The following is a 24,244-nucleotide window of genomic DNA, read 5'->3' on the forward strand; positions in this document are numbered from 1 at the left end:
AAACAAGTAAAACTAAAGCCACATGTATATAGGCTAGAAATACACAGACAGAAAGGCAAGTAGCACAGGATAACATCTAGGGGGACAGGGGATTGGGGGCCGTCAAGGCAGAGGTAGCAGTTTTATAAAGTCTTCATTTTTATTCTGGGTAGCACTTTCCTGGATGTTTGCTAAATTATTTAAGTAAATTAATTTTAAAAAGTAGGCATTGTACAAACAATAATGAGAGTATGTTAGAAACTGAAGATTCAATTAGCAGAAACAAACAAACAAAAAAACAGGAAAAGGTGACCGTGTGATTGAAGTAGTCAGGCAGGGCAAAGTTCACTGGAAAGTGGGAAAACTGAAAAATAGAAAAGTGTGAGCAGGACAGCGAGGTGAGTATAAACTAGGCTCTGATGCTCTGCTGAAGCGACTCAGCAGCAGCCGCAGCCGCAGCCCCGAGACACATGCGCACTCTGGTCGAATTCCAGAGAAGCTGTTTTTCTAAACAACTTTCTCTCCTTTGGGGAGGACTTAAAGTTGCAGCTTCCACCTGCAGAGACACGAGTCTTCTGCCTTGCACCTTGGGGTGTAGGTGGCTGCGAAACCCTTGAAGAGGTTAAAGGCTTTCATCTTGGCTGCTTGCCCAGGATTTGCTTTAACCGGACTAGGAAACGGTACTTTCACAGTGTGTTTTCTGGAAACTTTCATAAGGTAATAAATCAGAAGAAACATTCACACCGCCTGCTCCCTCACAGCACTTCTGCGATAGACATGGGTTTCCATGAATGGAATTTTCCATGTGGAAATTTTGGTCTAAGCATGACACTCTCGAGTACTCCGCAGAGACATGCCTTCTGTCACGAACGGTGGCGGTTTATGCTCTCAGTCGCGCGGCCAGAGGAAGGCAGAAGCTGGGCGAAGCCCTCAGAGCCCGTGGCTGCGGGCCGCGCGTCTCCGCCCAGGGCCGCTCGGCCCGCCTGCTTGGCCAGGTGGGGACCGCCGGGCCGCGGCTCCGAGCGGCAGGGCCTCAGCTCGGCCCGCGGCGTCTGCGCCTCGCGTGGCCCGTGCGGAGCGCGGCAGGCTCGCAGAGGGTGTGGCCGGCGCCGCCGCCGGGGGGCCTGCTTTGCTGCGGGTAGGCAGGAGGGGCCTGCTGGGCCGCCCTGCGCCCCTTCCCGCACCATCCGCTCCCGTCAGGCCGCTTCACTGTTTCGAAAGGCCACGCTCGGCGGCCGTTAGGGTGTTCCTTTCCCGCATTCGTGTCTGCGTGCTCAGGTTAGATGAACAAGGCGAGAAGCCTTTTTATTCACGCCAAAGGCTTCAAATGTTGGTGTTCCTTTGCAAGCACCAGTTCAGTGCAGCTCAGCCGCTCAGTCGCGTCCGACTGTTCGCGACCCCATGAACCGCAGCACGCCAGGCCGCCCGGTCCATCACCCACTCCCGGAGTTCACTCAGACGCACGTCCGTCGAGTCCGTGATGCCATCCAGCCGTCTCATCCTCGGTCGTCCCCTTCTCCGCCTGCCCCCAATCCCTCTCAGCATCAGGGTCTTTTCCAATGAGTCAGCTCTTCGCATGAGGTGGCCAAAGTCCTGGAGCTCCAGCTTCAGCATCAGTCCTTCCAAAGAAATTCCAGGGCTGATCGCCTTCAGAATCACGCTCATGGACAGTTGCTTTTTCATAAATTTTTGTTTAGCTCTGGTTGCAAAATGACAGAGACTTATACGTGTGTAAGTGCATCCACTCTGCGACGAACTGCTTGTACATTTTTGGTAGTTTATCTGCACTATACTTCCTCTGATTAGGTTGATTGCAATACTACTTCATGCCTCTTCTAACTAATTAGGGGCTTCCCTAGTGGTGCAGAGGTTAAAACGTCTGCCTGCAATGTGGGAGACCTGGGTTTGATCCCTGCGTCGGGAAGATCCCCTGGAGAAGGAAATGGCACCCCACTCCAGTATTCTTGCCTGGAGAATCCCATGGATGGAGGAGCTTGGTGGGCTACAGTCCATGGGTCGCAAAGAGTAAGACACGACTGAACGACTCCACTTTCACTTTTTCTTTAGCTAATAGAAACCTGGACTTGCTGTGTGTGCTTTAAAGTTTCCTGGTAATTTGTTCTCATTGTCTTTTATAACAGTGTTGCTCCGAATGGCTTGGAAACTAGGAATATAATCAAGTCTCTCACAGGTTGGTTGGGAAGCACTTGGGGGTTCCCATGGTGAGCCCTGAGCCCTGAGCACATATCCAGGTCAACAGTCCTGTGAGGTGAGCAGGTCCACAATCTGGACCTCTTGATGCAAGACTTAAGAACTTGGAAAATATCCTTTGGGTGCCAATAAGGGAGTCAGGCCTAATATCTAGCAATTTAGCTATGAAACAGTTCAGGGAACTTCCGGCTTATGAGTCCAACCACACAGAACTTTATTTTAAAGGAATGAGGCTTACCTGACTTTTAAGAGAGAGGCAGATGGCGTGAAGATAAGCTGCTTGCCAAGAATCACCAGAGGTGCAAGAAGCGGAGTCTCAGCACCTGACTTGTGCTGATTGACTGGAGCCTCACGAAAGCGCTTCACGGTGTGCTTCTTGACAGGCCAGTGGCTGGAGGACTCAGCCAGGGCGGCCACAGCCCCCTCAGGGTCAGCAGGAGAGGCCTGTCTGGGAATGTGGGCCAAGGTCACAGTGCTCAGGTCTCTGGTGGAGAGGGGGCAGGTGAGAGTGGTGAAGGGGGCCCAGAGTGGCTGCAGAGAGCCTGCGCCACAGAGGAGCAGCTGGGCAGGCGGGGTGGGAGGGCCGCCGGGGGTCCGGGAGGGCCGTGTGAGAGGGGGAGAAACCCCTTCGCCATTGATGTAAATTCTACACGAACTTCAAGTTCACACCACTGTGTCCATTATACAGTCAGTTCAGTCGCTCAGTCGTGTCCGACTCTTTGCGACCCCATGGACTGCAGCACGCCAGGCCTCCCTGTCCATCACCAACTCCCGGAGTTTACCCAAACTCATGTCCATTGAGTCCGTGATGCCATCCAGCCATCTCATCCTCTGTCATCCTTTTCTCCTCCTTCCTTCAATCTTTCCCAGCATCAGGGTCTTTTCCAATGAGTTGGCTCTTCACATTAGGTGACCTAAGTATTGGAGCTTCAGCTTTAGCATCAGTCCTTCCAGTGAATATTCAGGACTGATCTCCTTTAGGATGGACTGGTTGGATCTTGCTGTTCAAGGGATTCTCAAGAGTCTTCTCCAAAACCACAGTTCAGAAGCATCAATTCTTTGATGCTAAGCTTTCTTTATGGTCCAGCTCTCACATTCATATGACTGCTGGAAAAACCATAGCTTTGACTAGATAGACCTTTGTCAGCAAAGTGATGTCTCTGCTTTTTAATATGCTGTCTAGGTTTGCCGTAGCTTTTCTTCCAAGAAGCAAGCGTCTTTTAATTTCATGGCTGCAGTCACCATCTGCAGTGATTTTGGAGCCCAAGAAAATAAAGTCTGTCACTGTTTCCATTGTTTCCCCATCTTTTTACCATGAAGTGATGAGACTGGATGCCATGATCTTCGTTTTCTGAATGTTGAGCTTTAAGCTAACTTTTCCACTCTCTTCTTTCACTTTCATCAAGAGGCTTTTTAGTTCTTCTTCACTTTCTGCCATAAGGGTGGTGTCATCTGCATACAAGCATTAAGTAATATTATTCATAAATCTGACCCTCGAGAGGACTGGCAATCATTTAGGCTTTCAAACAAGCTCATCAAATACAATAGGAGGAAACACAGAAGCATCTGTGCTGAAGATGGGGGCAGCCACAGCCGCAACACAAGGTCAAGAACTCCTGTAACTCCCCATTGTGCCCTGGAGACCCGCTCCATACCCTCCTACCAACACACCCCGGAAGAAAGCCTGGGAGGCTGGAGGGAGCTGGGACTATCTGAGGGTTATTTTATCCTTCCTAAATGCTTGTTTTGCAGCGAACTACAAAACTGGAACAAGAATCTGTAATTAGACCTTCAGCAATGTCAGGATTTGGATCTGGCTTTTATGCAAGAAGGAAGGTAAAGAAGCACATTTAATGTCAGAGTTTTAAAAGAATGGTTCTAGAATTCTTGTGTATGGAAGGCGGGAAAGACTGCCTCCATTTTTAGAACTGGGAGGCGCCCTGGTGAGAGCAAGCCTCCTTCTTGCACAGGTTTGGGGACAGAGAGGCCGAGAAACTTTCTAATGTCACACAAGTTGTGTCAAAGCAGGGGCCAGCAGCCAGGCCAGCATTTTCTCCATTGAACTGCACTGGTTTAGAAAATGACAGTTTGAAAGCAGCCCCCACACCCATTCCAACAAGTTTATTAATGTCCCTTCTCTGAGTGCCTCTTCTCATAAAGTGCTCGACCAGCAGCACATTTCTCCTTGGATGTCTTTGGGAACCAGGGCTAGGGACAAACTGTGTGGAGTTCAACCTCATCCTCCCACAGGCTGGGATGTGTGTGCTGTGCTCACGTCCGCTAATGGGGAGGCCACCGGGGCTCCCAGCTCTCAGGGCCGCGAGGCACGTGTGACCGCACCACCGAGAGCAGATGGGCCACATTCGCACATAAAGAGCTCCAGGCACTTGCAGAGGGTCACCTGTCCAGCCAGGGATGCTGGCATCCCCGGCCTGTTGTACAGAAAGATGATGCAAAGTGAAGGCTCCAGGGAGCTGGGCACGGGCCGCCGCTTCTGTGGGTTTATGATAAATTTTCTCTCTTTAAGGGACTTCCTTACAGAGTGTCTTTAAGGCACTTCCAGTCAGACCATCATTTCAGAGGGACTGGGTTCAATTCCAAGGTCTGTTTTCTTACTAATTTCTTTCTTTAAGGGTTACAGGATTCGTACAGGCAGTGACTTGAGGGAATCCAGAGTAAAAGATTTGTGCTCCCAGGCCTTTCAATGCTCCCTGGAGTCCTGGAGGTGCCGCCAGCTACCCAGACATCATCTGATGGTCTGTCCATCTGGGTGGAACAAGGACGGAACCACACAGACGTGCCCTTGCCCAAGGCCACATCAGACAGTTACAGACACTTGTGTTTTTCCCGTATTTGATCCCCAAAGAGCCTCTGAAATTTGAATCTATACTACAAATCCTGTCATGAGAATACAGACACCAGCTAAATCCTCAAAGGGCTTGCAGTTAACCAGGGGGGATAAATAGAAAACTCAGGACCTGGGGCCTGGGGAAAGCCTTCTAGAAGAGCCAGCATTAAGCTGAGACCCAAGCAACTATAGGAACTTAGACAAGATTGTTGCAGACAGCAGCAGGACCCTGCTTCAGCCCGGAGGAGGAAGGGGGATCTGAGAGCTGGAAGGAGCCGTGATGCTGGGACGTGGGTGAGGGGGAGCAGGCGGGAGGGGCCTGGGGACATGGCCAAGAACGTGGACTCCGTGCAAAGAAATAGGGGCCCTGGGGAAGGGGTACCGGATGGGGCCGTGCGGCCGTCCTGTCAGGGGCGGGAAGGAGCAGCCAGGTGAGAGCAGCGTCGCAGGCTGCGTGCAGCGGAACGGGTGACTGCCTGCAACACTGGGACCAGTGAGCGGGCTCTGCCACTGCAGCAGGGTCAGGAAAGGGGCCGGGCAGCACCGCTCGAGGCGGCGTTTCTCCGAGGGGCCTGCATTCCTGCCGTCCGGACCCCTGGGGATGCTCGTGAAGATGCTGATTTTTCTGCTCTAAAGGGGGAAGAGGCGACAGTGGAGACCCGGAGTCCTGCTCACGCAAGTGGAGAGCACGCCAGCAGTGTGCGGGGCTGTGGAAGCTGCCAGGAGTTCATTCACCCCGGGGACCGAGGTGTGTCCACTGGATTTGCCGGCATGAAACCATCCTCCACGACCCTGGCAAAGTTGGACTCAAAGGAGGGGCACAAACACAGGCCAGGCCGACTGGTCTGGGAGGTGCATTCAAGATGCCGTAATGCAGACTGAGTTTGGAGGATGTTTTCAGGACCCTTGGAGGAACTATCAGCAGCTGGAGGAGACGCGAGGCCTGCGCAACATCAGGGTTTGGGTTTCTGTTTGTTTTTAGGGTGAGAGAAACTCGAATCGTGGTGGGAAGGAGCTCATAGAGAAACAGAGGTTGGAGCTGGTTGGCCAAGTAAGTCCTTTAGAAGGACAAGGTCCCCCGCACAGGTGGAGAACAGTTTCACGCAGCAGAGGAATCAGAATTGCTCAGTGCTCAGCCAGGTTCCTCTTGAACACTGCTGTGCTGAGGAACACCTGATGCCTTTCAACCGAAAGTGACCCTTTCGATAGTTCTGAGTGAGCCAAAATTCCTTCTTGCATTTCCTCTTAACGGTCCTAATTTAACCCTGGGGCCTCTAGAATAGACACAGTCCTCCTTCCACATTATGGAAATTCAAATACCGTCTTTCCCTGTGTCTTCCCTTTAATGCCCTAAATCCCTTTACTGCTGGCCGTTCTGTGCCCTCACTGGGCACCCAGAGCGCGACGTCCTGCCGAGTCTCGTGGCTTCTTCGCCGCAAAGCTAACACTCCCGACCTTTCCCTGGAGAGGTGCGTCGTTTCCGCTTTTGCATGTGCAACTCCGAACGACAGTTTAATATTTGATTTCTATAAAATAGTGAACAAAAGGGGGGAAAATTAGGGCCTCCGCTCCAAAACTTGAATGGTATGAAGAGAATTCAGTGACTCTGGACTCACTCAGAATAAATTTTCCAAGCTTGTGTACTTAGTTTTTCAGAAGGTAAGTGAATGTAAGTGATACTAAGATTAGACTATATACTATGATTTGGCAGCAAAGCATTGTTGATAGAAAAAGCTTTATTCTAAGCATGTGTTTTAAATGACATTAAAAGGGGCTGCACGGGAACTGTCACAGTCCACCCCTCCAGTTTCGGCATGTTTCCAGATGCTAATCCCAGAAGAAAAGATCAATTAATTCGGCCCCTAGAAAGTACGATTAGTTTGGTTTAAATCTGTTTTACAGATGGGTCAGGGTAGAAAAAACAGAGGGCTGGAAGGGACAGGAGGCTGGGGCGGGCTGTGATCTGGCTTCTCCCTCTACTTGCAGTCTGCAGGAAACCATGGAGGAACAGGTATCTCCCTCTTCTCTGAAATCCCCAACACCCTGCAGACCTTGAGCACGTGGCTCTCTGCCTGAGGCCTGAGCTGACACCACTGGTAACTGTATGCGCCGCAGGGCCCACTTTTCCTGTTCTGGGCATTCTCTTATTTTTGGCTGTCCAGCATTCATCCCTTTCGAGGGTGTCAGACCCTGACTGTCTTTGGGAAAACATCTATTCTCTGCATTTTCCAGGACTGAGGGGACCCAGCCCTTGCCATTCAAGAGTTGCATCCCCCTGGCTGGGGACACGTGGTGCTGGGGGACCCGGGAAACCTCCCTCCTGGCTCTGCACCAGCCCACAGGCCAAGGGACACGCCTAGCTTCTGCCACACGTGTTCAGAGAGCGTCTGTGAGCCTGAGCTGAGGGTGGAGCTAGGAGAGCAGAAGAGAACGGGGGACAAACAGACTGAGTCTTGATATCGTCGCCACCCACAATCTCTCACGCTGCCAGACTTCTCGGCTCTGTGCATCGTGATCTCAGCTCTGGTCAGCTGGGTTTAGCTTGATCGCTATCATCTGCTGCAGAAGCATCTGGACTGTGCATTCTGCTGTGCATTCGTGCCATGGGTCTGGGCCCCAAGCTCTCCCGCTTACATGTCCCCTGGCCCCTGGACGTCACGGCTGGCGATGCTCTTCTGATGTCAGCCTTGGCTACTCCTCCGCCTACAGCTTGCATCCCTGTTGGCCCCGTCCAATTCCGGCTGCTCTGGGTAACAGTCCGCAGGATCCAAGCTCTGCTGGTGTTACTGCTCTGTTGCCGGGGGAACTACAGGCGGACAGAGAGAGCCCACAGCTGCCTTGAGCAGTGTTCTCACGTCTCTCAGAACCAACAGAAATTCCTTCTAATTTCTTAACTGAAGTAATCACGGATGGAGACATGCAAACAGCAGGTAAAGACAGCTGTTCTGAGCAAGTGTTTTCTAACAGGCTGACCACGTTCTCCTTGTGCGTTAGCCTCTCTTAGCTCTGGCATCTGTATTTGCCATCCCAGGCCCTTGGCTCCAGTCTAGTTAAGTCAGGGCTTAGTGCTGCACCGCTGAGAAATCAAGAATTATTCTATCTGCATGCCACACTCCTGCTCAAGAGCTCTGAATGTGCCCAATAAGGGCCAAGTTGAGCTGTGGTTCTGCTGGGTTAGGAGGTTGTGCTTGGGCTCACAGCTTCTGCCTGAGTCCAGAGGTCCTGCTCAACTTGAAGGCCCTCACACCTGCCTCTGTCCTCAGTTCCCGCCTCTCCTCTATCCCCAGCTTCTGTTGGATGGTCTCCCCCACTATCTTCACCTCTCACCCCCAACCACACCCTTGAAAACTGGATAAAATTGGTTTCTTCCCATTTCCTCAAATGAAGCTGGGACCGACCTGAGCCTTGAAGAACAGACCCTAAAATCCTTGTGCTGAACATGACTGCCTAGTTTTAGGAATTAGAACTAGGGGTGCTGAAAGGAGAAGCAGTGACTCCAGATGGTGGGTCTGGAGACCCTCTGCCTCGGGAAGACTGGAGGGGACTCTCCAGGATCCAGTGGACTTACCTGGCCAGAGGGAGCCAGGTGGCAGTGATAGGATTGGGCCACACTTTACAGGGCCTTGAATAGACAGGGTGCAGACAAGAAGTGGGTTCAACACAGGATTTGTATCAGTTTGTGGGAGGAAAGTGTCATCTTTTGGTGACGTAATTACTATCTGCAAGGGCATGTGCAATATGGGATTCAGATCCACCATGAGATAATATTTAATATACAACTTAAATTGCCATTGTGTCCCCAGGGGTCTCTTTTCAAGGTTGACCTTGAGACACTTTCTTGAACCAGTTAACGGAAAGAGAGAGAGATGGTTTGACCTTGAAGTATGACTTTTCTTCTCTGTATTCAGTATCTTTGCTTCAAAGGAAGCTGAGTGTAACTATCAATGGTTAAGACATTAACAATCTTTTTCAGACATGTAAAAGATGTGATTCTCCTTGGATTCAGTAGTCCTTAGGCAGTTAGACCTGGGTGCACAACTCAGGAGCCATGATTGCACGAGAACTCAGAAGTGTTTTCTACTATTAATACTAAGTTGATGTATGTCTGAGGATAGGCTCAATTCAAAGTCAATCCAGACTCAAAAAGCTAATAGCTGGCATCTTTGGAGGAAATCCTTACCCTTGAACTGGCCAAGAGGAGAATTATTCTCTCTGAAGAGCAAAAAAGGAAAACTATTATCCCTGCACCGCGACTAATTTTAAGTGGGGAGATTGGCCTTTTGCAGAACTGTTATCCATGGAGAGTTGAAGGTCCAAGGAAACGAAAGGCCTAAATATAACATCGTGGGGTCTCCAGGTGTTGCACTGGTCTTTCCACCTTTGAAGTGAGCAGGGATGAAATGCAGGCTGCATTTTCCAAACCTGCAAGCCTGTACTTTCCGAGGAGTGGTTCCTGTCTGCGTGCACAGCGGTACCGATGGACCAACAGTTAAGAGAGTGTCCCTGGTCCGAAATGCAAAGGTGGGAGTGGACCCATTGTCCGCAGAAGTCTAACTGTTGACGAAGGAAGTCTCTGTCACTCAAGGTGGTATCAGGCCTGTGCTATCCCGGAAGCCCCAGACTGGTTTGGGCTGTTGCTGTTGGAATAGTCCTGTTCTGGGGGACCAGTAGGCTTCTTTAGTCATGGACAGCTCTGCATGGGCCGTTGGCCTGTCCCTGAGTCACCCTTCTTTGGAGAAGGTGAGGACACGAAAGCCCATAGACGTCTACATGCTATTTGTTATTTAATCATCAAGACATTCCTGGAGATCCATGGTTTTAAACCTTAGAAAAAGTTCACGATCCGTGGTCCATTTGAAGTCACTCGGCCGGGCATCTGATATCGCTGGTGGCTGACAGCGCTGGGAAACCAGCTGATTATTCTGGAGGGACCACAAGCAAGCTGTCATCTGCACTCTCAGGAGGCTGGCTGGGGCCCGTGGGCCCTCACGGAGTGTGTGCGCCATGCGCCCAACCCCACCGCCTGGGGGTTGGGAAAGCCTGGGAAGTGGAGGCACCTTTGGGGTGAACATGTATTGCAGGGAGTTGGGGCTCCAGCTTCTCTGTGACCAGCACAAGGGCCTCTGTCTCTGATTCCACCTCCAGGGTGAAAATAATCTCCCAGGAGTCTTCAGAGAGGTGCACTTCCCATGATCATCTGTCAGCTGTAGGAGTTTTAAATCGGCTCTTTCTCTTCAGCTCCAGCCCCAACAAAGCTGACCCCTCTTCCTGCAGACACAGAGGTGCCGACTGGCCGCAGCCCTCGGGAGAAGTGCAGGATGCTGTGCCCTGAGACTTCGCGATGGGAAATCACTTTCCACATCGCTTTACCCTCGTACACCCCAGTGAGGAGGGTAATTCATGCCATACTCTTAGACGGAGGGTAGAGGAAACCACATTGAAGCAGGATGACAAAGAGACTGTAACACACTAGCAGTGGTGCAGTTTCACACCCTGAAACCGCCAGACTCCTGACGGACGATGCGTTTCAGCCTTCATGTTTTCCCAGAACAAATTCTGGTTTTTAAACGCACCTTTAGCTATGATAGCTCAAACAAACAAAGCGAGTAGACATTCCTGTCAGGAGGTGCTGCTCCCCGCACCTCTGGAGCCGGCTGCAGGTGGGCCCTTGGCAGTGTGGCATCCACGCCTGGCTCGCATCTTGGGACTCGCTCTTACGACCTGAGTGATGAGTCTCAGCTGGGGGAGGGTGTTCATCCAGTTGATAGCTTCTTTGTTTTCCTCCTTCTTCAGGACTTCGGTTTTTGCTACTTTTCTACAAGTTTAGTGGCCGTAACTACACACGTCGTAGTAGTTAACCACTTTTCGCTAGGTGAGCATGCATTGTTTTAAAATTTACACGTGTGGATTAAACAATGCTCCCAGAATGGTGGAGCAAAGGCCTTGAAAATCTGTTCTTCCATAAAAACAAGGAGAATACTAGCAAAATTGTCAAAATGAACTTTTTCAACAGTTTAGAAATTAACCAGAGCCTTGCAACAATGCAAGGAATTTTAAAAAATTAATTAATTAATTTTAATTGGAGGCTAGTTAATTTACAATATTGCAGTGGTTTTTGCCATACATTGACATGAGTCAGCCATGGGTGTACCTGCGTTCCCCATCCTGAACCCCCCTCCCACCTCCCTCCCCATCCCATCCTTCACGGTCATCCCAGTGCACCAACAAGGAATTTTTATTCAAGAAAAATGGCTGTGTCTTGGTGAGATCTTTGTGGCTCTGTAACTTTCCCCGTTCCGGCCCTCCTGCCCCAGCTCGGCCATGACGTTGAAACCTCCAGCCTCACAGTGAGGGCAGCTGTGTAGCTACCAGAGGGCCCAGAAGTCTTTGAAGCTACCCAGACCCTGTGCCCAGATCAGCACACTATTTGGCAAGTCTGGCAGTTCTCTGGAAACCTCCACTCAGGGACTTGTCTTTATTTGACCTGACTCAGAGCTTACTCAGTGTAAACAGTCCTTCCCTGGGGTGTTTGTTGGAAAAAGTCAGCGGCAGTTACTTAATATAACAGCCACACGGAGCAGCAATAGCATTTGGGGCAAACAAGAAAATGACCAAAACAACAGAAGGGAAGTCTAAGGAGTAATGTGTCCACAGGGGCTTTGGAGAGCTCCAACACATCCTGGGAATACAACACGTCACCCACGCAATGCCCAGGAAAGGCCTGGGAAGGCCCAGTTCTCTCACTTCCTGTCCACCTCCTCCGCGAGCAGGAGGCGATGGGTGAACCCGTGTTGTAACCCGCCTGCTAGAGCATCAGCACAGCACACACAAGGCCCACAGCAAAGGCCGGGAGACCTACTGCTCGAGACGGTCAGGGGAATTTCAGCTCTGTCATCAGCAGCAGCCAAGCCAAGTGCCCACACGTAACAGAGAATACACTTACGCAATGAATTTGAAAGTGGAAGTTGCTTGGTCATGCCTGACTCTTTGTGACCCCATGGACTGTAGCCTGCCAGGCTTTTTTGTCCAGGGAATTCTCCAGGCCAGAATACTGGAGAAGGGTAGCTGTTCCCTTCACCAGGGGATCTTCCCAACTCGAGGATCGAACCCAGATCTCCCACATTGCAGGCGGATTCTTAACCAGCTGAGCCACAAGGGACGCCCACAGGATGAATTTAAGAAAGTCAAAAGCAACAGTAACAACAAGCAAAACCAGGACTCCTTTGGAGCAGTGGAATGGTCTCACTTCCCGAACTGCTGTATTTATATTAGAAAAAACCCAACAAAAACAGTTTTCAACAAAAATTTTTGGATATCCAAAAACAGGAACGTTTGGCCCCAAAGAGAAAAGAATTGCCAATATAAATTCTCCCTGAGTAATCTGAGACATTAAATTTAACAGGCAAAGACATTAAATTAGTTACAGTGACTATGTCTAGAAACTAACATTATGCCTGGCTTGGAGTCTAAAGAACTAAAGAAGAGCGTAAGAGTGAGGGTACACCAAATAGACAATATCAATAACAGACCATAGTTATAAAACAGTACCAAAGAGAACTTCTAAAGTTGAGAAATAGGACTGCAATGGAAAATTCAGGGCAGGAGCTCAACAACAGTTTGGGCTGGCAGAAGAAAGAGGCAGAGAACTTGAAGATAAGTCAAGTGAGCCGGTCTAGTCTCACTCAAGTGAGAAAAACAAGGAAACAGAAAGAAAGAAAAATAACCCCCAACATATACATGATAGAAGCCTCAGGAGAGGCGAGACAGAAAGGGGCAGAGATAAAGTTTAAGGAAGTAATGTCCCGAACTTCCCAAATTTGATGAAAAACATTAATCTACACATCTATAAAGCACAAATAAATTCCAAGAAAGAAAAATTTGAGATGATTTACACCTAAAAAGATAAAACTATCCAAAGTCACAGAGAATATTGGAAGCAGCAGGAGAGAGGGGACTCATTGTGAACAGTGTATCCACAATAACAGTAAAGCTGATTTTTCATCCGAAACCATATCAGCCGCAAAACAGTGGCACGACACATTCAAAGCAATGAGAGGCTCTTCAGAGCAAGAGTCATAAGCAGGAATTCAAGCAAGGATTTGTGCGTGTGTGTTCATTATGGCTCTATGTGTGCTCAGGTGCTTCCGTGTCCGACTCCTTGCAACATCATGGACTGTGGCCTGCCAGGCTCCTCTGCCCACGGAATTTTCCAGGCAAGAATACCAGAGTGGGTTGCCGGAATCTTCCTGACCTAGGGGTTGAACCCGTGTCTCTCTCACCTCCTATGGTAGCAGGCAGGTCCTTTACCACTAGGGTCACAAGGGAAGCCTGATAGCTCTATAAGTGAACGTGGAAGTTGCTCAGTCGTGTCTGACTCGCTGTGACCCCATGGACTGGACTTCTCCAGGCCAGAATACTGGAGTGGGTAGCCTTCCCTCCTCCAAGAGACCTTACACAACTGCCAAAATGTGAAAACAACTCAAGTGTCCATCAGGAGATGAATGGATAAACAGAATGCAGTCTATTCAATAATGGAATTTTTATACGGCTAGACAAAAGAAGGAAGTCCTGACATACTGCACAGACGAACTGAAAACTTTATGCTGAGAAGTCAGACGCAAAGGACCACATATTCCGTGATTCCACTTTCCTCGTCCAGAAAAGGCAGGTCCACAGAGACAGACAGCAGAACAGTGGCTCCAGGAGCTGGAGGTGCGGGAGGGAGTGGAGAGTGTGTGCTGAGAGTTGGGAATTTCTCTGGGGGCGGTGATGAAAACCTGCCTGATTAGAAGTGCTGACGGTTGCAAAGACGTGCAAATATACTAAAGCTGACTGAACTGTACACTTTAAAACTGTGAACTTTAGATTTTAAGAATGGAATTAAGTCTGGAAAGTATACCTGACCTGAGATTCTATATTTCAAAGGAGACACAAATATTGTCTTTCTCTATAAACTCTGTAGAAAACCAAGAACAATTTATCTAAGTCTTGACCAAAACCTCAGCTGTACAGAACACGGCTGAGAGCCCAGTGGAAAAAGACCAACCCCAGCGTTCGGTGTGCCCGCTCAGGCTCACAGCCTCGGCTCAGCGTTCAGTCCACACTCCTACTCTGTGTGACATTTAACAAGGCGAGGGACCTAGCATCCCAGCAATAAGAAGTTCTAGGATAATAAGTGAAATAGTGAATGTTGTATCATGGCCACATCCCAGTAAACAAGAGCGTTGCAAGCTCATCTGCCATGCTGGTGTGGTTCAGCCGCTCAGCCGTGTCCGACTCTCCATGACCCCACGGATGGCAGCACGCCAGGCCTCCCTGTCCTCCACCAGCTCCCGGAGCCCGCTCCACCAGCTCCCGGAGCCCGCTCAAACTCATGTCCATCCAGTCGGTGATGCCACCAACTCCCTCATCCTCTGTCGTCCCCTTCTCCTCCTGCCCTCAATCTTTCCCAGCGTCAGGGTCTTTTCCAATGAGTCAGTTCTTTGCATCAGGTGGCCAAAGTGCTGGAGCTTCAGCTTCAACATCAGTCCCTCCAATGAACACCCAGGGCTGATCTCCTTCAGAATGCACTGGCTGGATCTCCTTGCAGTCCAAGGGACTCTCAAGAGTCTCCTCCAACACCACAGTTCAAAAGCATCCATTCTTTGGTGCTCAGCCTTCTTTATGGTCCAACTCTCAGATTCACACATGGTGGTGGTTTAATTGCTAAGTCGTGTTTGACGCTTGCAACCCCATAGACTGTAGTCAGCCAGGCTTCTCTGTCCATGGGATTCTCCAGGTAAGAATACTGGAGTGGGTTGCCATTTCCTCCTCCAGGTGTGACTCCATACATCCATACACGACTACTGGAAAAACCATAGCTTTGACTGTATGGACCTTTGTTGACAAAGTGCTCTCTCTGCTTTTTAACACCATCTGGGTTTGTCATAGCTTTTTCCCAAGGGGCTTCCTATGCACTTCCTGCACAGAATCACATAGAAATGGTATAATATGGGCTTCCCTGCTGGCTCAGATGGTAAAGCGTCTGCCTGCAGTGCAGGAGACCCGGGTTTGATTCCTGGGTCGGGAAGATCCCTTGTATATGCACTTCCTATACAGAATCACATATAAATGATATAATATAGAGACTTCCAATTTTCTTTAAGAATTGAACATTACTTGATATATCTTAGTTTATATGAGAGTCACCACAAATTCTTTCTCTGCAGTAATGGGTGAAAGTTGTAAAACCTATTTCTCTTTCTGTTGGGTACCTGACCTACCAAATGGGATGAGTTTCCTCATTGCTCTAGCTACATGTTAAAATCTGTTAATGTAAAAAGAAAGTATCCCAGCGAAATACAACTTAAGAGTTCATTTGGTTTTTATGAAAACTCACTTATGAGATTTACTGTTCATATTCTGAGTGCTCTATGTGACTAAACTATAATACAGTCCCCTAGGATTCAGTCTCTACTTCTACTTTTGAGTGCTGAAACATAATGGGAATACTTTCTACAGTGTCAGTTTCAAGATGCTAATAGTATACTCTGAATAGTCATAGTTTTGGATAAGAAATTTTAAAAGTTACAAATCTATTCATATTTTTATTGAAATTATATTTTTAATATTTAAAATCTCTTATTAATAAGAAACATTGTAGATTTACTATGTTTGTGCACAGAAAATATTTTCCTTCCAACTACCTAGTTTGAATTTTAATATCTTCTTCTTCTTCCTGTAAATATTTATTTTTGGAAAGGATATTAAATCAAAATCCATGTTGGGTTTCTTTTAAAACTTTGTAGGTCGTCGACACTAAATTTGTTGCACACAACCTGGATGGCTGTGCTCATCTGGGCATCTCTCAACAGGTTTAAACATTTCAATTTACATTTTCTCTCAACTGTTATTAATCAGCCATCTGATTATAAGATATTCATTCATTTAACAAATACTTAGAATGTCAGACAGTGCGATAGACCTTAAACACATAGACGTATAGAAGGCAGTGGCACCCCACTCCAGCACTCTTGCCTGGAAAATCCCATGGATGGAGGAGCCTGGTGGGCTGCAGTCCATGGGGTCGCTAAGAGTCAGGCACGACTGAGCGACTTCACTTTCACTTTTCACTTTCATGCATTGGAGAAGGAAGTGGCAACCCACTCCAGTATTCTTGCCTGGAGAATCCCAGGGATGGTGGAGCCTGGTGGGCTGGCGTCTCTGGGGTCGCACAGAGTTGGACACGACTGAAGCGACTCAGCACAGCACAGCATAGACCAAAGTCTTTTGCTCAGTGAACTGTCCCATGTTAAATTACCTAATACGCTACTAACAAGGCATGGTTCTGATCATTGAATTAAATAGCTTACATTCTGAGAAAAGAAAGTCTAAAGCACCTGTATTAGTCAGCGTTCTCAGAGGGAAAAAACCCAAGACAGACAGGTGATAGACAGACAGATAGGGAAGAAACTGGCTCCCAAGGCTGTGGTACTGTGGAGTCTGATTCTGCAGGTCAGGTCAGATTAGCAGGCTGGATAGTCAGGGACGAGCTGGTGCTGCAGTTAACCTCAAGTCCATTTGGAGGCAGAATTTCTTCCTAGGAGAATCTGAGCACCTTTCTCTTAGGACTTTAACTGAGGGAGTGAGACCACCCACATTCTGGACGGCGATCTGCTTTACTTAAAGTCTACCGATTCAAATGTTCATCTCATCTAAAAATACCTTCAGAGCAACATCTGTGCTGATGTTTGGCCAAACGTGTGGTTACTATGGCTGAGCCAAGGTGGCACATAAAACTAGCTACACACCTGGAAGAGCAGTGAGTAACGCAGCTGTTGCTGCTGCTCAGCCGCTCGGTCCTGTCCAGCCCTTCGTGACTCCGTGGACGGCAGCGCCAGGCCTCCCTGTCCTTCACCAGCTCCCGGAGCCTGCTCAAACTCGTGTCCACCCAGTCGGTGATGCCATCCAGCCGCCTCATCCTCTGTTGCCCCCTTCCCCTCCTGCCTTCTATTGTCTCCAGCATCAGGGTCTTTTCCAATGAGCTGGCCAAAGTATTACTTTCAGCTCCAGTATACTCCAAAGAATATTCAGGGTTGATTTCTTTTAAGATTGACTGATTTTATTTCTTTGAAGTACAAGGGACTCTCAAGAGTCTTCTCCAACACCGCAGTTCAAAAGCATCAATTCTTCAGTGCTCAGCTTTCTTTATGGTGCAACTCTCACATCCATACACGACCACCAGAAAAACCACAGCTTTGACTAGACTGACCTTTGTCGGCAAAGTAATGTCTCTGCTTTTTAATATGCTGTCTAGTTGGGTCATAACTTTTCTTCCAAGGAGCATCTTTTAATTTCATGGCTGCAGTCACCATCTGCAGTGATTTTGGAGACCAAGAAAATAAAGCCTGACACCGTTTCCATTGTTTCCCCCTCCATTTGCTATAAAGTGATGGGACTGGATGCCATGATCTTAGTTTTTTGAATGTTGAGTTTTGAGCCAGCTTTTTCACTCTCTTCTTTCACTTTCATCAAGAGGCTCTTTAGTTCTTCTTAGCTTTTAAATGTGGTGTTCTGTATATCTGAGGTTGCTGATATTTCTCCCAGCAATCTTGATTCCAGCTTGTGCTTCATCCAGCCTGGCATTTCATATGATGTACTCTGCATATAAGCTAAATAAGTAGGGTGACAGTATACAGCCTTGATGTACTCCTTTCCCAAGTTGGAAACAGTCTGTTGTTCCATGTCCGATTCTAACTGCTGCTTCTTGATCTGCATACAGGTTTCTCAGGAGGCAGGTAAGGTGGTCTGGTATTCCCATCTCTTTAAGAATTTTCCAGTTTGTTGTGGTCCACACAGTCAAAGGCTTTGGCATAGTCAATAAAGCAGAAGTAGATGTGTTCCTGGAGTGCTTGTGCTTTTTTGATGATCCAATGGATGTTGGCAATTTGATCTCTAGTTCTTCTGCCTTTTCTAAAACCATCTTGAACATCTGGAAGTTCACGGTTCACATACTGTTGAAGCCTGGCTTGGAAAATTTTGAGCATTACTTTGCTAGCATGTGAGTGAAGTCACTCAGTCGTGTCCGACTCTTTGTGACCCCATGGATGGTAGCCTACCAGGCTCCTCTTTCCATAGGATTTTCCAGGCAAGAGTACTGGAGTGGGTTGCCATTTCCTTCTCCAGGAGATCTTCCCGACCCAGGGATTGAACCCAGGTCTCCGACATTGCAGGCAGACGCTTCACCATCTTCAAAAGTCTGGTGAGCTTACGGTGAAACTGCACCACTGGTAGCAACATATTCATGGTTGCGCTTATGAAATATTCCACCTTTGCTTCTAGAACTTTATCAACATAGTCCACAAGGTCAGGATAACACTTCATAGTAAAATAAATGAGAGAGACCTGTAAGGATGCAACATCCTCTGACGGCATGTCTTGTCTAGACTGTAATACTGTAGCCACCTACTGTGAAAGTATGTCAAAAAGTTTAATATCTGTTGGGATTCCAGGTCCATCTTCATGGTGAACAAATAAAGCAAATCTAATTCACTGACTAAGATCCGTCTAGGCAAGGCTATGGTTTTTCCTGTATGGATGTGAGAGTTGGACTGTGAAGAAGGCTGAGTGCCGAAGAATGGATGCTTTTGAACTGTGGTGTTGGAGAAGACTCTTGAGAGTCCCTTGGACTGCAAGGAGATCCAACCAGTCCATCCTAAAGGAGATCAGTCCTGGGTGTTCTTTGGAAGCAATGATGCTAAAGCTGAAACTCAAGTACTTTGGCCACCTCATGTGAAGAGTTGACTCATTGGAAAAGACTCTGATGCTGGGAGGGATTGGGGGCAGGAGGAGAAGGGGACGACAGAGGATGAGATGCCTGGATGGCATCACGGACTCGACGGACGTGAGTCTGAGTGAACTCCGGGAGGTGGTGATGGACAGGGAGGCCTGGCGTGCTGTGATTCATGGGGTCACAAAGAGTCGGACATGACTGAGCGACTGAACTGAACTGATCAATTAAGGAAATGATTATTTTTTTCACATTTACATATTGGTGTAACTCAGCACAAGCCCAAAAGAAAGGATTCAAAGTTTGAAAGTGGAATTCTTCAGGGAAAAGCCTGAATAATGTACTCCATAAGATATTCCGAAGCCAAAGCATCTCTGCAGTTCACCAGTTGCTCCAATATGCTGGTCAAAATAATCTGTAACATTCCACATTTACACCTTCCAGCTGACTAAGGTGCACCAAATTTCTTCCTGCTAAAATTCTCAGTTCATGTCTTTCTTGTTCTCTTTTTTCTGTATCTCAGCTCTGTCGCTGATGCTGCATTCAATCCCATAGCTTGTTCATTTCTGCAAAGCTGAGTAGAACAAAATCCACGGAATCACTGATATTACCAGTTGTTGCTTCATCTGTTGGCTCTCCTGCTTCAGGTAAGATATTTGTGGTACACTGAAGTAGATAATTTCGAAGAAATAGACTTCTCAAGGGGTATTGAACACCAGGGCACATTTCTACCAAATCTTTCAAAATATCTTTCTTTGGACTGAGGAAATGACTAACATATACAATTCTGAGAGAGTTAATTTCTAGGCAGGTTGATAAGTAGTCTGGGGTCCCCAAGGAGAGAGAGGTCTGGGGTTCTTGAGGAGGAGATAAGGGTCTGGAATTCTCAAGGAGGGGGAAAGGAAAACGTTTTTCCCCTCACATTCCTTAGTCTTAGTCACATACAGCGTTTTGATCTTTAAGCCTGGATTACACAACAAATGACTCAGTTTAAACTCTGTACTAAGGATTATACAAACACAATGTATCCTGCTTGAGGACAGTTTCTCCTTCCTGAAAACCTTCTGGCTAATTCTGTTCTCTTAAAAATGTAAATTATAGAAGTGGGTCTAGTAAGATCTTTACAACCTCCAGACATTCTTTTGATTCATTGTAATAACTAATTTAAAAAGTATATAACTCCATTGCTAACCCTAGCAGGGGGGCACTCTTTCTGCCCGCTTCTGATGTCTATGTCAGAAGCTTTCTCTATCTCTTTTATACTTTAATAAAACTTTATTACACAAAAGCTCTGAGTGATCAAGCCTCGTCTCTGGGCCCCGGATTGAGTTCTTCTCCTCCAGAGGCCAAGAATCCCAGCGCTTTTCATGGTTCAGCAACAACCTTTCAATTCCAGCTATGATCAACAGATGAAGCCTTGGGACAATGCTTGCAGCTTCCTGTACAATTTCAAAGAGATCTGCCATTCTCTTCCTTTAGCAAACTCCTCTGTCAGGAAACCTCCAAGTAGTGCCGCTCATCAGAAACAGCCACATGAAGTTCATAGCAGCTCTTTGGTGATAGCATAGAAGTCCAGAGTCCACCAAGCATATTAGAAGCATGCTTCGGAGCATACATAAGCTTGTTCTTGTCCAAAAATCTCTTCATCTGGAATGATTGGACCCTCACAGCCTGTGTGGCTTCATCCCAGGATTTCTCTGCTCATCCTGCGGTGTCTGCCATGTTGTAGGCATGGCAACTCCCCTAAGCCTGCAGCAAGCGGCTCCCGTGCGGGTCCTCCCGCTGTCCTACACTCCTTAAAGGAACTAGACAATGTGGTGAAAGTCAGGGCATCAACAATCGCAGTACTTTGAACATACAATTATTTTTCCGTAGTCACGTTTCAAAAAAATAATTTATTATACATGTTGAACAAAACTTTTATTTCCTAATCATATATATATATATATATATATATATATATATATATAATAGGCACTGAGGCTTTCATTCCCAAATGGAATTGTCCTGATTAATAGAGATATAATATATAATTCCTATAATTTACTAAGTTAAATATTAATGGTTACAAAAGGCCCTTTCAGCATATCTGGGTCTCAAAAATGCATGCATTGAAGAGACTCCTGCTTCTTGACAAGATGAAATAACAGAGATTATATTTACCATTAAGTCTGAAACAACCAAAAAGCAGCCAAAATATATGAAACAATAATTGTAAGACACTGGAATGAAGCACGGAAGGACAGTGAGCGCTAAAAGACGAGAAACAGCCATAAGTTGCCCCAGCTCACCCACTGGAGTGCAGGGAGGGGAGCCCAGGCAGAGGCAGGGTGTCCCCGGGGTGAAGGAGGCGGAGCTGAGTGCTTGCCTTAGTGACCAGATAAACTAGCCATACCGATCAAGAGAGAAGACTGGAGATACAAACTACCAGCATCAGGAATTGTACTGATGATAAAAGCAAAATAGGGAAGCATTCTGGATTACTTTATGCCAGTAAGTTGTACAACGTAGACAAAAGGGACCAATTTCCCCCCAAAGCGTGGATTCTTTGGATGACAAAAAAGAAGTAGATTACCTGAACAGTTCTGAATAATGTACCTACTGAAGAAACTGAATTTTTAGTGAACAAGCAAACAAAACCTTCTCACAATGGAACCACCAAGCTCAGATGGCTTTTTTGGTGATTTCTATCAACTATTTCAGGAAAAAATATTATTTTAAGCCTTTAAAAAAAATAACTCTAGAAAACAATAAAGGAAAGATCTTGTTTGATCTAAGGTTCTTAGGTATGATATCGAAAGCATGGTCCATTAAAGAAAAAAATGGATAAATTTAAGCTAATTAACATAAAACATTTCTGCTGTTTGAAGGATTATTAGAAGAATAAAAATAGAAGCCAGGGAGAAATTTTTTGCAAGTCATGAACTTGTATCTAGGCTATATAATGAATATTCAAACTCAATAATAAAAAAAATAAAACAACCAACTACAAAATGGATAAAAGATTTGAACCACAGAAGAAATAAGAGTGGCAAGTAAATACATGAAAGTACATTCGATACCATTATTTATCAGGTAACACAAAGTTAAACCATGGAAGGTTGGCTACAGGTAAAAAGATCAACCATAGCAAGTGTCAGTGAGGCTGTGAAACAACCGCAACTCTCACCCGGGGGGTGGGCAGGCGGAAGGGGAGGGCAAAATGGTGCAGCTGCTTTGGAAGACAATTTGCAGGGTTTCTAAAAGATGAGCTTACAACTCCTGTGTGTTCAGTCATTCTACTCCTGGGTGTTTCCTAGGAACAAAGTCGTACATGAATGCTCAGGACAGCTTCATGTGTCATAGCCAGAACTGGAAGCACACATGGTCTATCAGTGAATGGATAAACTATGATACAGTCACCCAAGGGGACACTACTCAGCAATAAAGAGCACAGAGGCGCTGACACATGCTGGTAAAATGATGTCTTGATATAATCAGGCTGATGAAACAGTCCAGACAAAAAGTGCACACATTGGATGCTTCAATTGATAGAAAATTCTAGAAAATGATAACTACTCAATTGTGATGAAAGTGGTTGCCCGGGTACTGGAGGAGGGGAGGGCCACAGGGGAAGAGATTAAAAGCCAGCAGGAAGAAACTTTTGGAACTTATGGACACATTTATTATAATGAGTGGTGGTTTCCTGAGTGAATACAGATGTCAAAACATTAACTTGTACGTATTTAATATGTGTATTTATTTTATGTCAATTATGGGACCTCTGTGGTGGCTCAGATGGTAAAGAATCAGCTTGCAGTGCAGGACGCTGGGATTGGATCCCTGGGTTGGGAAGATCCTCTGAAGAAGGGAATGGCTACCCGCTCCAGTGTCTTGCCTGGAGAATTCCATGGACAGGGGAGCCTGGTGGGCTCTCTAGCCCTTTCTCTTGGTGTCTTGTAAAAACTAGGGTTTGGAGAATAGGATCACAGTCAGTAGCATTGTTGAAAGAAAGTCAAAATCATAAAATCTTATGTCGGAATAGACCCAAGGACTTTGGTAGATCAATTTCCCAGTCAAACAGAAATTCTTTGTATATCGTCTTAGGTTACAGGTGCCTAGTATTTCCTTAGCCTGTTTAATTCCAGAGCATTCATTATTTCATTGTTATTTGTTTGAAAATCTATATATTGTGAAGAAATCTGCTTCCTCCAGACTTTTCTTTACAAGATATTGTGTTTAATGCCTACTAAATATGTGGTATTTAGTGGTAAGAAAATAATAACTTGATCCCTTGGACAATTTATTTTTATTTTTTGCTAGAAAGGGAACTTATCAACCACTTACTCTGCCCCTTATTTTACCTGCAGAAAAACTGACTCTTAAAAGTGTACGTGGCCTGCCGTGTGCACTCAAGGGCTGGCCCAGTCCTCCTGTCAGTGTCCCCAGCAACTCTGTGCAGAACCTGCTTGTGCGATGGAAAAAGATGACCAACGCAGTCTGGACAGACGCTCTGCCATAGAATGCAGTCCATTCCAACCCCCTACTGTGGAACTGGAGTCACCCAGAGGTAGTCTTTACTCCATCCGGGAATATCTGACACCATGGTGTCTGACTTGCTTTCTTTTAAAGTAATTTGTATATATGGCATCTTAGCAGTCATTTCATTATTGCTACACAATGAACTTAATGTTTCTCATTATTTAGAAATAATTTGCATCAGTTCAGTTCAGTCGCTCAGCCGTGTCCAACTCTTTGCCACCCCACAGACTGCAGCAGGCCAGGATTCCCTGTCCATCACCAGCTCCTGGAGTTCACCCAAACTCATGTCCACTGAGTCGGTGATGCCATCCAACCATCTCATCCCCTGTTGTCCCTTCTCCTCCTGCCCCCAATACCTCCCAGCATCAGAGTCTTTTCCAATGAGTCAACTCTTCGCATTAGGTGGCCAAAGTACTGGAGTTTCAGCTTCAGCATCAGTCCTTCCAATGAACATCCAGGACTGATTTCCTTTAGGATGGACTGGTTGGATCTCCTTGCAGTCCAAGGGACTCTTGAGAGTTTTCTCCAACACCACAGTTCAAAAGCATCAATTGTTCGGCACTCAGCCTTCTTCACAGTCCAACTCTCACATCCATACATGAATACTGGAAAGACTAGATGGACCTTTGTTGGCAAAGTAATGTCTCTTCTTTTTAATATTCTGTCTAGGTTGGTCATAACTTTCCTTCCAAGGAGTAAGTGTCTTTTAATTTTATGGCTGCAGTCACCATCTGCAATGATTTTGGAGCCCCCCAAAATAAAGTCTGACACTGTTTCCCCAACTATTTGCCATGAAGTGATGGGACCGGATGCCATGATCTTAGTTTTCTGAATGTTGATCTTTAAACCAACTTTTTCACTCTCCTCTTTCACTTTCATCAAGAGGCTCTTTAGTTCCTCTTCCCTTTCTGCCATAA

At 46.8% G+C, this 24,244-nt stretch overlaps 1 pseudogene; it reads right to left on the bottom strand.

The window, feature by feature from the left end:
• Positions 1 to 842: 842 nt before the first annotated feature.
• Positions 843 to 20,539, bottom strand: LOC128046369 (vacuolar protein sorting-associated protein 35-like; annotated as a pseudogene).
• Positions 20,540 to 24,244: the final 3,705 nt, after the last annotated feature.

This window comes from Budorcas taxicolor, chromosome 4 (genome assembly GCF_023091745.1).
Source record: "Budorcas taxicolor isolate Tak-1 chromosome 4, Takin1.1, whole genome shotgun sequence".
Taxonomy (NCBI): domain Eukaryota; kingdom Metazoa; phylum Chordata; class Mammalia; order Artiodactyla; family Bovidae; genus Budorcas; species Budorcas taxicolor.